A 12,473-nucleotide genomic window follows, 5' to 3' on the forward strand; every position below is an offset into this window, starting at 1 on the left:
GTGTAAAACTTCTCTTAATTTCTCCTTTAATTCTCTGCTAGCTGCTGTCTTTTCCACAGCTGCTGATTCTTGCTGAGTTTGGTTTCCATTACTATAATTTTGCTTCGGCCGCCGTGCTTGTGGGGGCAGTTGGTCCAGCCCCATAGCCACCTGTATCAACACACTGAGAGATTTATTTAATATCATTTTCATTACTGTTAAATAGACTAGCAGGCAAGACGCCCACCTTTGCACTGCAGACTACATGCCAGTCTCCCAACACACTCCTCTCTGAGTTTCAGCTTTAAACTCCAACATCATTCACACCCTAGTCATTCAACACCTTATTTGTAGTATCATAATCAGCAAAATCAGCGTTTTACTTACAGGCATGTATCATTGTTTGCAAATCAAAATTATAAAACTCAAAAACACGCTAAACAGGAAGCAAAGTCCTCTGTGCGCGTCACAGCTCATTTGCATGTTCACACACCGTCTAAAAATAGCTCGCAGCGCTGCAGTGCGCTGTCGTCACACACAGGGTCACACAAAGCTCAGACAAAACTCTTTTATTTTATATTACAAAGACGTCTTATGTTTACAATCACTGACAGGCCTGACAGATTCAGCACCTAACAAATTTCGACAAATTTAAGTTAACGGGTCCAACCGAAGAAAGCTTCACTTTTTTGTAATCAATTAAACAGTATCTGTTACTTCTGGGAACAGTTTCTGACCTAACTTCTAAATCCCTAACTCAATTTAACTTTGTCCAAACAAGCACATGACACCGTTTTAAACGATGAGGGGTCTCGGTAACTCCTAGCTTATTTCGGGATGCCCTGTACCCCACAGTTAAACCAAAACTGAACTACCCCTGTTCGCCGACAGGTCAAGACCGCGCGTCCACGGCCAGGAGGGAGCGTAACCTCCGGGCTATGTGCTTCTTAGCATCTTCCAGTGCCGTCCTATAATAATTTCAACCTAACCGATTTTGAAAAATTTTACCATAACGGGTCCCACCGAAGAAAGATAACTTTTTTACGACCAATTAAACAGTCTCTGTTACTTCTGGAACAGTTTCTGTCCTAATTTGTAAAACTATTAAACAGTATCTGTTACTTCTGGAACAGTTTCTGTCCTAATTTCCCTACCAAACTACCTGAGCCTTCAGCTCAATATCCAGGGACTCAAACCCAACATTATTACTTTCATATTTCTTCAACTTCATTAAACATTCTTAAGCAACTTTAACTGCATACCACACGGTGATTCTCATCAAAATCAAAACAGACACTCTACCAGTAATTTCAGTGAGTAGACTTTAATTTAGTCATATCCAATTTGGCACATTTTGGAAATCATTCAACAGGTAGTGCCTTACCTTTAGATAAGCCGGCTTTTGTCCACTCACATCAGACCACTGGCTCGTGCCTGTCCGTTCGACAACCTCGGACCGTCCAAACTTTTAAATTCCACCCCAATACCACAGGACGAGCCCCCAAGCTGTTAAGGTTCAAAATATTGGGGATGGAGACAAGAGAAAAAACCACAATAACAACACTGGTCCGGCCGGGTTGAGTCAAACGATGATTTAATGATCACACACGTGGGAGATGGACACTGATGCAGACAGCCTCAAAATCTCAAAATGGTGGAGCATTGCTCAAACTTTTATAACCTCTGGTGCCTCCACCTTATCATAAAAAGCCTAAACATTCACATGCTCTCTCTCACACAGCGCCTAAGCTACGACCTTGGCTCCCTGTTTATCTGCTCCTGCTGAAATGGGGCAGAAAACTCCAGCACACTCTGTTCTCTTCTACTCAGACAAATTAGACAATAACCTTCTGCGAACAGTATTTCTTATAACTCAGCAATATAATGCATCATAAAACAATATCATTCATTCACAACAAGTCAGCAATTTAATGTAATGCAAATCAGTTTAACTAATGCAATAGTTATCAGCTTCTTCTAATTCAGGAGAATAATGCAAACTAAAACTACATAATACTTCACAATCTTTAATTAGGGGTCTAACATGGCATAAAATAATATCATAATTTTACAATATCTATATCACTAAAGCACTTCTGGATGGATGCAAACTGCATTTCGTTGCCCTGTACCTGTGCATGTGCAATGACAATAAAGTTGAATTCTATTCTATTCTATTCTATTCTAAGCAAGAGCTCTACCCTTTGAGCTAATCCCCCTTGGGTATATGGTTGGGTTAAAAATTTACCTGGAAAGTACATTTAGGAAATAATTGATGAAGCTATCATTGATAAATTGATGAATGTTAAATCATTTTAAATGTTATGCAGTATCTGGTTTGAAGTGGGTGGGGAGCTGAGTAAAGAAATGAAATCAGTAATTAAACAAAAGGTCAAGGGAATGGTACAGGGAAATGAGACTTTTGTTTTCAATAAGAATAAGTATCAGTAGAACATGTTTTATTGTTCTGTTCCAGTTGGTGGCGGTAATACACCAGAAACGTTAGTTGCCAACCCCCATCAAACAAGAAAAAAAAGAAGTAGTGCGCATGTACAGAGCAGAAACTAGGCTTAAGAAAGAAAGAAAGAGTATAACCACAGTCATCATACTTATTGTATCCCATGGGCTCCTTTATGTTTTGTTTTTTTTTCAAGCCGGCTTAAGGCAAAGGTAGTGTGGCTGTGCCGAGCTTCCTTACTGCTATCTAGCGATGACCATACAAATCTTTCTGAAGCATTGAAGCTTGTGTTAAAAAATAGTTCATCACTACAAACGTTTCAACCAATGACTGTAGAAAACATGGACGACGTGGCAGCACCTCCTCCCACTGTGCAAAAATGAAGCCAAAAATCAATGCCAAAAAGCATTTAACGATAGTTACGGTCAGAGTATCTGTTAAGATGTTAAGAATAAGTATCTCTTAAAATGGTTGCAATAATGAAATATTCAATATAAGGTAGACAAAAAACGAAAAATAAAAAGATAGTTACGGCTCAGGACTCCCCGATCCTTACTGCGCATGTGCAAAGTCGGACCATACAAATCAGGGGCCTGTCTCAATATGCATACTTCTGCGTACTTGCATTCTCGTGTACTCATGATATGTCATCAGTTGGAGACCAAGTACTGTTCAAATTCAAAGTAGCCGAGAACATGAAAAATTCCCAGATGGGTTCTCGCTCTGCCTATTTTATCGAGCACGCATCAGTGTTGACTTGTGTGGACTTGGTACACTTAAATATCCCAGAATGCATTTCATCCAAAACCCAAACGCGGTAATTGCGGAGGAGCGCGGCTAAAAACTTTTAAATATTATTCTTTCTAGGTCTTTTTCAGTGCGTTAGTTGTGTTTTATTTGTTGGTGAGTAAATCGGTATGGCTGAGATTAAAGTTATTAGATTAATTTAGATTAAATAAAACTTTATTAATCCCTCGGGAGGATTCCTCTGGGTTCTCACACAGCTGAATAAACTGCTGTGTGAAAACAGCAGTTTATTCGACCATCTACGGCAGCGTCCGGTTATATTTTAGACAGCGAGGAGCAGACGGCAGGTGACGTAATTCTGAAGGCTAGACCGTCCAATTTCACAGTCGCTCATTTCCGGTCTACCCAGCTTTCGGAGGACTCGGCCCACTTAGACCACAAAGGCCGGGTCCTCAGGTGGACGCAGCCTCTGAATTTGGACACCGCCTGTTTCCGGCCGGACAATAATAACGCTGACATTTAACTTATTTTATCCGATAAATAAACACTGTAAGATTCAAGTTTTTTGTATATATATGTACATGTATACCCCCCCCCCCCCCAAAGCCCCTTTGAATGTCTCCCTAATTCTGAGGTCTCAAGGTTGGCAAGTAGGTGCTAGGCTTGGTCCACATCAGTCTAAAATTGTATGTAACCATAAATAATGTGATGCCATGTCCACCAGGAGAGACTGGACAGTATAGATGTAAAACCAATATGCCAGCAGTTCATTTCAGCTAATGAGAGGAGAAGGCATGTGTTTGTTGTGTGGGCATGTAGTCCATATCTGTTGCTGTAACAGTAGTTCATGTTTAGAATAAAACATCCCAGCTCACTGATTTGATAGAGGGCAGTAGTGCCTAAAATGTTGCATAATTTGGCTGAGAGATCTTTTACTTTGTGGTAATCTTAGACGAGTAGTTTTAAGGACAAAAACCACCAGGTCAGTCAGTGTTCCCTTAGTGCTAATGTGTCAGAGATGTTGGTGTAACTGAAGTAATGTTGTTAAGTACTTAAAGTCCTATTCTTTTATTGTCATGACTGTATTTGAAGCCATTTTTATTTTTGTATGATACCTGATTTATATGAATATGGCTGAAGTAAACTAAAGCCTAAAATACTTAGTCAGTCATTTGTTTAATAGTAATTTAACATTATATAATTCACATATAAAACTATGAATTGTAATTTTAAATGGTTTAAAAGCATGTAGAATAGCATATATAGGCAAGTATATTTCTCCTTTTATCAAGAAGCAAAAACAAAAGGGAAAAAATAAGAAACGGGGCAGGGTTCAGTGGTTGAATCATCTGTCCCCACCAACGCCACAACCAAATCTACACCCTTGCTCCGACGTTTTTGGCAACGTCTGTTACCCACTAGCTCCATAGTAGACCGGGAGGTTGAGGATCACTAGAGCCCGGCCAGAACAGCGGACTCCCGTCACATCGTTTTCAACCCCACCCCCTCCCACCTGCGGTCTTTCGCTACTCAGGTTAAACATGATATATAAGTCTCTTAGTTAACTTTGAAATGTTAATGTTTGGTTTATTTCAGTGTTTTATTTGTTCGTGAAAAAATCGGTTTGGCTGAGATCTTGTCACGGACCCAGCTCTGGAGGACTCAGGGGTCCGTGAGCAGGATGGACCATTATTAGTATTATTAGTATTATTGGTATTATTGGTATTATTAGTATTATTAGTATTGTCATTGTTGTTATTTGGGGATGTGTGTCTTTCTGCACTGTGCTGTGTTCTGTGTTCCACTCATTATATGTAGAGGCAGGGTGTGGGTGTGTACATGTGTGGCTGGAGGATGGAGAACAGCCACATGCGGACCTGATGGGTGTGGCCCGGCAGGAAGACTGGCCACACCTGAAGTTCCTGCCTGGTGATCAGGGCTCGTCGGGGGAGCTACTTAGGAGAGTGTTGGAGCTCCCACCGGTGTGGGTTCATTCTGTCACGGTCTTGTAGGCAGACTGTGGGGGATATGGGGAATGAGGACCCAAAACGCAGACTCTGCGATGCAACCAGTGCTCTTTATTTACAGTGAGAAGCTGTAAACACAATAACTCCCCATTGTTCCCTTGAATCCCGTGTGTGTGCTTCCCTCTAACGTCTGTGCTCGTGCTCCCCGCTGTTGTGTTTCCGCATACCCCGTGTGTGCTGCCTTTCTGGACCACTCTTCCTCCTGCAGGAAAACCATAGAAGCAGCCGTCAACACTAACTCTGGCGGGCATACACGAACAGCACTGACATATGCTGACACACACTAACTTGGTAGGATAACTCAACGAACCCGCGCCGGTGGGAGCTCCAACACTCTCCTAAGTAGCTCCCCCGACGAGCCCTGATCACCAACAGGTGTAAATGGTCTGTATTTGTATAGCGCTTTACTTGGTGACTTCACCAATAATACCAATAATACTAATAATACTAATAATGGTCCATCCTGCTCACGGACCCCCGAGTCCTCCAGAGCCGGGTCCGTGACAGATCTATTTCAATCCAGGAGAAAAAAAATTTCACCGGGAACAAAAACAGCATGAGATTCTGAAGGCTGCTTCAAAATGCCAAACTACAAGTTTGTAGTTCGACGTACAAATGACCTTCATCGGGTTTATTTAATTGTGTCAGAGAAAATCAGCTGTGCTCTTCATGCAGCTGAGTACATCAAGTGTTTAAAACAGAAGCTGTGCAGGGGATCAGCAGCTCTCTGAAACACCAAACTGACGTCCTGTTAATGCAGATATACAGTGACACAGTTACATGGGTGACTTTTTGTCTTTAACTATATCACTAAAACAGCTGCAGCTTTCACTGACAGCACATTTGGTACTTTAACCTTTGTATTGTTTTCATCAATTTGCAGTTAACATGTGAACATATTGGACAATCTGTCTGCTATCACTGGTTGGTGCTGACGTCTGAATCTGAGGACAGCTCCTGTAATTATAAAGAGAACAGAATCCTGTCTCAGAGTGACGCTGAAAAACTAGTTCACACATTTATTACTTCTAGCCTGGACTACTGTAATTCATTATTATCAGGATGTCCTAAAAACTCCCTGAAAAGCCTTCAGTTAATCCAAAATGCTGCAGCAAGAGTCCTGACAGGGACTAGAGAGAGAGAGCATATTTCTCCTGTTTTGGCTTCCCTTCATTGGCTTCCTGTTAAATCCAGAATTGAATTCAAAATCCTGCTCCTCACATACAAGGTCTTAAATAATCAGGCCCCATCTTATCTTAATGACCTTGTAGTACCATATGACCCAATTAGAGCACTTTGCTCTCGCACTGCAGGCCTACTTGTTGTTTCTAGATTATTTAAAAGTAGAATGGGAGGCAGAGCCTTCAGTTTTCAGGCCCCTCTTCTTTGGAACCAGCTTCCAGTTTGGATTCAGGAGACAGACACTATCTCTACTTTTAAGAAAACTTTTTAGGCTTAAAACTTTCCTTTTTGCTAAAGCGTATAGTTAGGGCTGGACCAGGTGACCCTGAATCCTCCCTTAGTTATGTTGCAATAGACATAGGCTGCCGGGGGATTCCCATGATGCACTGAATTTTTGCTTTCCAGTCACCTTTCTTACTCACTATGTGTTAATAGACCTCTCTGCATTTAATCATGTCTGTTATTATTCTCTGTCTCTCTTCCACAGCATGTCTTTATCCTGTATTCCTTCTCTCACCCCAACCGGTCGCAGCAGATGGCCCCGCCCCTCTCTGAGCCTGGTTCTGGCGGAGGTTTCTTCCTGTCAAAAGGAAGTTTTTCCTTCCCACTGACGCCAAAGTACTTGCTCATAGGGGTCATATGATTGTTGGGTTTTTCTCTGTATATATTATTGTATGATCTACTGTACAATATAGGGCTTTGGAGTTGACGTCACGCCGTAATGCATTGTGGGAGCGCGGCACCATTTTCGGGGTCTACAAATCAAAACAAACACACTGTGTTGGAACGATGATTACAAGATGCTTAAAAGCAGCTCAAAAGAGAATGAACTGTATACAGACCGATTTCGTTCAGAGGCGAAGCAGCGGTACTTGCAGAAAATAGCGTGCATTGGAAATGTGGACCCGTATGAAATACGGCCGTGGAGTAGAAACCCTGAAGACCTACCGCTATTGACATAGCCTGACATATTTTCGTACCTTGTCTGTGGAGTCAACGCGTACAAGTCGTCATTCAAACAAAGGTAAGTCAGCTCGAGTACTGTGAGTGAAATGCGTTTGATTTCCCTGCAAACATTCAGATTAGTGCAGCATAAATTCATTCATGAGGGGGAAATTACAGTGAGAACATGTGGAGGCTGTTAGGTGGATAACATAGCGAGTTCAGTGCATTGATGTGACATTCTCCTGAAGGATTTAGTTATTCTTTATGGTTAAAGAAATTGCAATAATTTACTCATATTTATTATAAATAATTCTAATTATACATCTTGCGTCCATATTTTTATCTTGTGTCACTAAAAATACATTTTATTTTAGTTTTATACATTGATTAATGACCTGCAGAATCTCCTTATCATATTAAGTGATTCATAATTGTCACTTTATGCTTTCTCCATCTCTAAAGTGATGACATGCCTGCATTACATACTTTAGGTTCATTTTCTGCTGGCAGGTTTCTGACAGAGAACAGGCAGATTTAGAATATAACATGCAGCGTTCTATAGATGGACGCATAAAAAAATGAAAAATTACATGTATGTGCTAACTTTCTAAACACTTTGTTACATTTATGATAAAGTAGATAAAACACATTTATGTCGGCTTTGGCTCATGGTTCTTGTCTTTAAATTAACTTTGCCTGTGTGTTTCAGGTCCTGCACTCAAAGACTGAATGAACCAGCATTGCAGCCCTGGGTCACTGTGAGCAAGGAAGGTTGAAGCCGCCCACTGCACCTGTATGGCTGGAGTCGCAGAGACCTGCACCCATGCCACTGCTCTTCTGTTTAATGTAGAAGCAACAGTGTTGATCCGTGGCACAAGGACTGATACAGATGAACCTGCATACTGGGTTTTGCTGTGTAATGTGACCAAGATACAGTCAGAGGTTGGCCATAAGATAGACTTCTCCTCTTCAGCTGCCCAAAAAAAGGCTCTTGATCAAAACATAAACAGACCATCTGTAGTGACAGGTAAAAGGAGTCGTCCTCAAAACAGAAAAATCCCACCTGCTGCTGTGGAGGAGTTGTCACTGCTATAATGCTTAATGTTTTATCCAGGGGACTAGATTTATGCCTGTAGTGCACTGCCATGTAAATAACTTGCATTTACTGAATATGTACTGACTTTGTCCCGCTGTTCAAAAGTTGAATAAAGAAACAAACTAATTTTTGCCTTTTTTTTTTAATTAAAACCACTTAATAGAACATCACATCAGTTACAGTGTATAATCCATGTCATTTATAGTTTACAAATGACAAAATGTTTACACAAAATCATGACAGTGTTTACATGATATCACCCACTACTAACATTACTTTATTTACTGTATCTTTTGAAAAAATACCGCTATTTATACAGCACAAGACTTAAGAATATTTAACAGGAGCAGGTTTCATTTTCCCTGGTTTTACTACCACACTGTTCACCAAACGCAGCAAACCTTCACCATCTTATCCAGAAGGGTCACATCTTCACCCTGACATGGAAGAAGTAATCTGATTGGCATGGTGGTATGTTTGAAGCAGGTCCCTTGTGTAGTGCTGGAACTCAGTCATGATGTGTTTCATCCATTTCATAGGCTGGTTTGCTGCAATAATGCCAAATAATTAGCAACTCTATAAATAGAAGGTAGTTCTGCAAAATCACTCAGTAGGATGTTTGTTCTAATTTGCTATGAGCTCAGAGCGCATCGAAAATAAAACTAATAGGCTATAAAGAGTGATATGAACATATTTGGAACTTACCGGAATGAAAATGTCTGGAGCACCAACAGATATTTGGAGATGGAAGAGAACTGATATCAGCTCGTCTCACAGCTCCTATCCAGGCTAGACGCCTTCGTTTGGTAACATCGATACACGAGCTGCTCATGTTGCTTCCGGGTTGGGAAAGAATGAAAAGATAAACCATTTTCAAGCTTATTCTCTTGCCAGTCGTGCGATCGAACATTGCAGCGGAGCACACAGCAAGAACGAACCATGGCTGTTGTGTGTGCCTTCGCTCCTTTTTCGCTTGTGCTTTGTTTAGACCCCCAAAATGGTGGATCGGGCCAAAATCCTTTCCACGCCCATGCTGTGCCCTTAAACAGGGGAAATAGTGAGGAGAGGTGAAAGAACGGCACAGACACTCGTCTGTATTGAGTTTCAGAAGCAATACAACTAAAACAATGTTCTTATGGATGCACTCAGTCTCAGGACAACTGTATCCAAACTAAGTCACTATTGTTCGCGGCATTAGCTGATGAGAATACTTTAGATAACATGAACTGTAGCATTAGACAAAAACATCTTTTTAACTCGCACATGTTAGCTGACACAGTCACTAACTTTCCACAGCAATGAAATAATACTTTAAGTACTGCATGTCTTTCAGTAGTTAACTTATACAGATAGTAACAGAAAAATCTTCACACAATATGGCGGAGTAATAGCGAAAACTAGCATACGCAGCAACAGAGATTAACTGGAACTTCTCAGCAAAATAGTCCGCAATTCACATCTTCCGCTACAATGAACAATGATAACAATGTAATAATCAACAGTAACACACATTTATACAGATTTGTACATGACAGTTACCTTAAACAGGGGAAATAGTGAGGAGAGGTGAAAGAACGGCGCAGACACGCAGCTCTCACTCTCACTCGTCTGTATTGAGTGAAGGAGGAAGCGCGCGAACCCACCTACTGGAGCCCTGAGGCATTAACAATGGATCGACGCACAATCAACCCAGGCAAAACTTTCACTACTTATCTCCCTCTATATTCCCACTGCATATTCTATTCGAAAACAGTCAAAGCAACAAATAAAACATTAATAAGGGCATGACATGAAATGTAAGGAACAGAGATGTACAACTTCAAAACGAATCAAATTTATGATCCACCACACCCACCCCCATGACATCACGCTCCAAAGCCCTGTAAATCGCCTTGAGCCAACTGTTGTTGTGATTTGGCGCTATATGTAAGGACAAGAAAGACATTGTGGACAAAACAGGACACCCCCCATAATCTTTAGTTACAATATTATAGTTAGTTAAATGGTCTGATTGTTCAAATCTGTATTTTCTTTGATTGTGGTAAAATAATGTGTGCCCCAGTCTCCAAAAATGACATAGTGCAGGAAGCGTAGTTATTCCTCCGTTACACCACAAGAGGGAGTATCCCCTAAAATGAGCAGCTCTAGCGGGAGTAAATAAGCCCAGCCACTACCCATAAGGCAGTGCGCCTATAAGAGTTGTGTGAGACTGCAAAAGTGTGTAACGTTGTGCTATGTCCATGTATATATTTGCAGATGCAGTAAAGGCGAACTCACAAAGCCACACTGGTTTCAATTCATTTTAATCCAAATGTGCAACATATATAAATAAAATTGAATTGAATAGAAATTGAATTGAATCATCACAAACTGAAATATAAATTTTATTTTTCAAATCTAAAATAAAACTGATACTTCTCTCTCTCACCCACCCAGGATCTGAAGTTCCCTTACATTTTTTCCAGTTCTACAGTTTGATTGTTAGTTACTAATTAATGAGGAGTTACTGAAGTACAAGCTTCTTTTTTTTAATTTGGTTTTGCTGTCTTTACAGATGTGGCAAGAGACTGAAAACTTGCTGTTGTTTGAAGATATTTCATAACCAGCTCTGCACAGAAGCTGAAGCAGAGAGCAGCCTGTTGCTTTTACAGTATAATACTTGTAATAAAAGTACAGTAACGGTAATTAGTGACCGAGCAGGAGCTAAGGAGCTTGGAAAGAAAAGTGTCTGGACTTCTTTAAGTTGCCTGAAGACGTTTCACCTGTCATCCGAGAAGCTTCCTCAGTTCTAGGGTCAAATGGTTTAGAGTCCCAGATTTAAGCCCTGTGGGAGTAACCCACCGAGAGAGTAAAGTAAAGTAAAAAAAGTAAAGTGTGCGTGTTAGTCCCCATAGGGAAATAGTTCCTCTGCATTTAACCCATTCACTCAGTGAAGCAGTGGGCAGCCACCAGTGCAGCGCTCGGGGAGCGGTGTGTAGGGACGGTACCTTGCTCAGGGGTACCTCAGGGTAGCCGTTCAGTGGAGTCGAACCCCCGACCTTCCGATCATGGGCCCACCACTCTACCTACTGAGCTATCCAATGGACCCCCTAATGATCCTCTACCTAATCACATGAGCCAAGGATGAAAGTTTCAGCCACCATCTCCAGTGCCAAAGCCCTCCATCGAACCTCACCATACAAGAATAGAAGGCCATCGCTTCCCTGAGCAAAGACCACAACATCATCATATTACCAGATGACAAAGGAAGGTGCACCGTGGTTCTAAACACAACGGATTACCACACAAAGATCACTTCTCTCTTCAGTGATATCAATACCTACGAAGCCTTAAAGCGAGACCCCACAGGCAGCTACAAAAACAAAGTTATCACCTGCCTTCAAGAACTTGAAAAGGACAAAATCATTGACCGCCCCAAATATCATCGCCTATATCCCGGGGATGCCAAACCCTGCATGTACGGATTTCCTAAGACCCACAAAGAAGGGGTGCCACTCAGACCCATTGTAAGCAGCATAAACTCAGCCACTTACATTTCGAAACACCTTGCTACCATCCTAGCACCTCTTGTGGGGAATACCCCCACATCACATCAAGAACCCCTTCGACTTCACCGACAAGGTCCAGAAACTTACCATGGATCCAGATGAAATCAGAGAAGACAGCTCTGTGGAAGACCAAACCAACTTCATCCACAATCAGATTTGCACACGGTTAGACCTCTGCCTTACCACCTGGGTCAAAACCCAAACACAAGAACTGGAATCCTTCACTGCGCACATTAACCCTTTAAAACCCTCTGGAGCGGGCACGCTCTGTTTTGCGCAACTATTTTTAAATCCCCGTAGAACTGGAACCACGTAAGATAATTTTTTTGCATGTGAAACCAGAGGAGTTGTTCTTACATATTATGCCAGTCCAAAGTCACAGTTTCCTTCCACATAAAGCTTTGCAAAAACTGCGAGGAAAGCACTTGCAGCAACAAAAATATAATATTCTAGAAACACATCAGCTGTTCATAAAACTTCCTAGGTTGGAA

At 41.4% G+C, this 12,473-nt stretch overlaps 1 long non-coding RNA gene across 2 annotated transcripts; it reads right to left on the reverse strand.

Moving 5' to 3' along the window:
- Nucleotides 1-8,560: 8,560 nt before the first annotated feature.
- On the reverse strand, nt 8,561-10,077 carry LOC145421702 (uncharacterized). Of its 2 annotated transcripts, XR_013903057.1 has the most exons (3): nt 9,974-10,077; nt 9,140-9,474; nt 8,561-8,982 (listed from the first exon to the last, which is right to left on the reverse strand). It is a non-coding gene; the product is annotated as an uncharacterized LOC145421702 (long non-coding RNA). The 2 variants fall into 2 exon arrangements; XR_013903059.1 differs by lacking the exon at nt 9,974-10,077 and having other exon boundaries at nt 9,140-9,537.
- Nucleotides 10,078-12,473: the final 2,396 nt, after the last annotated feature.

Source organism: Astatotilapia calliptera, chromosome 3, assembly GCF_964374335.1.
Source record: "Astatotilapia calliptera chromosome 3, fAstCal68.1, whole genome shotgun sequence".
NCBI classification, from domain to species: domain Eukaryota; kingdom Metazoa; phylum Chordata; class Actinopteri; order Cichliformes; family Cichlidae; genus Astatotilapia; species Astatotilapia calliptera.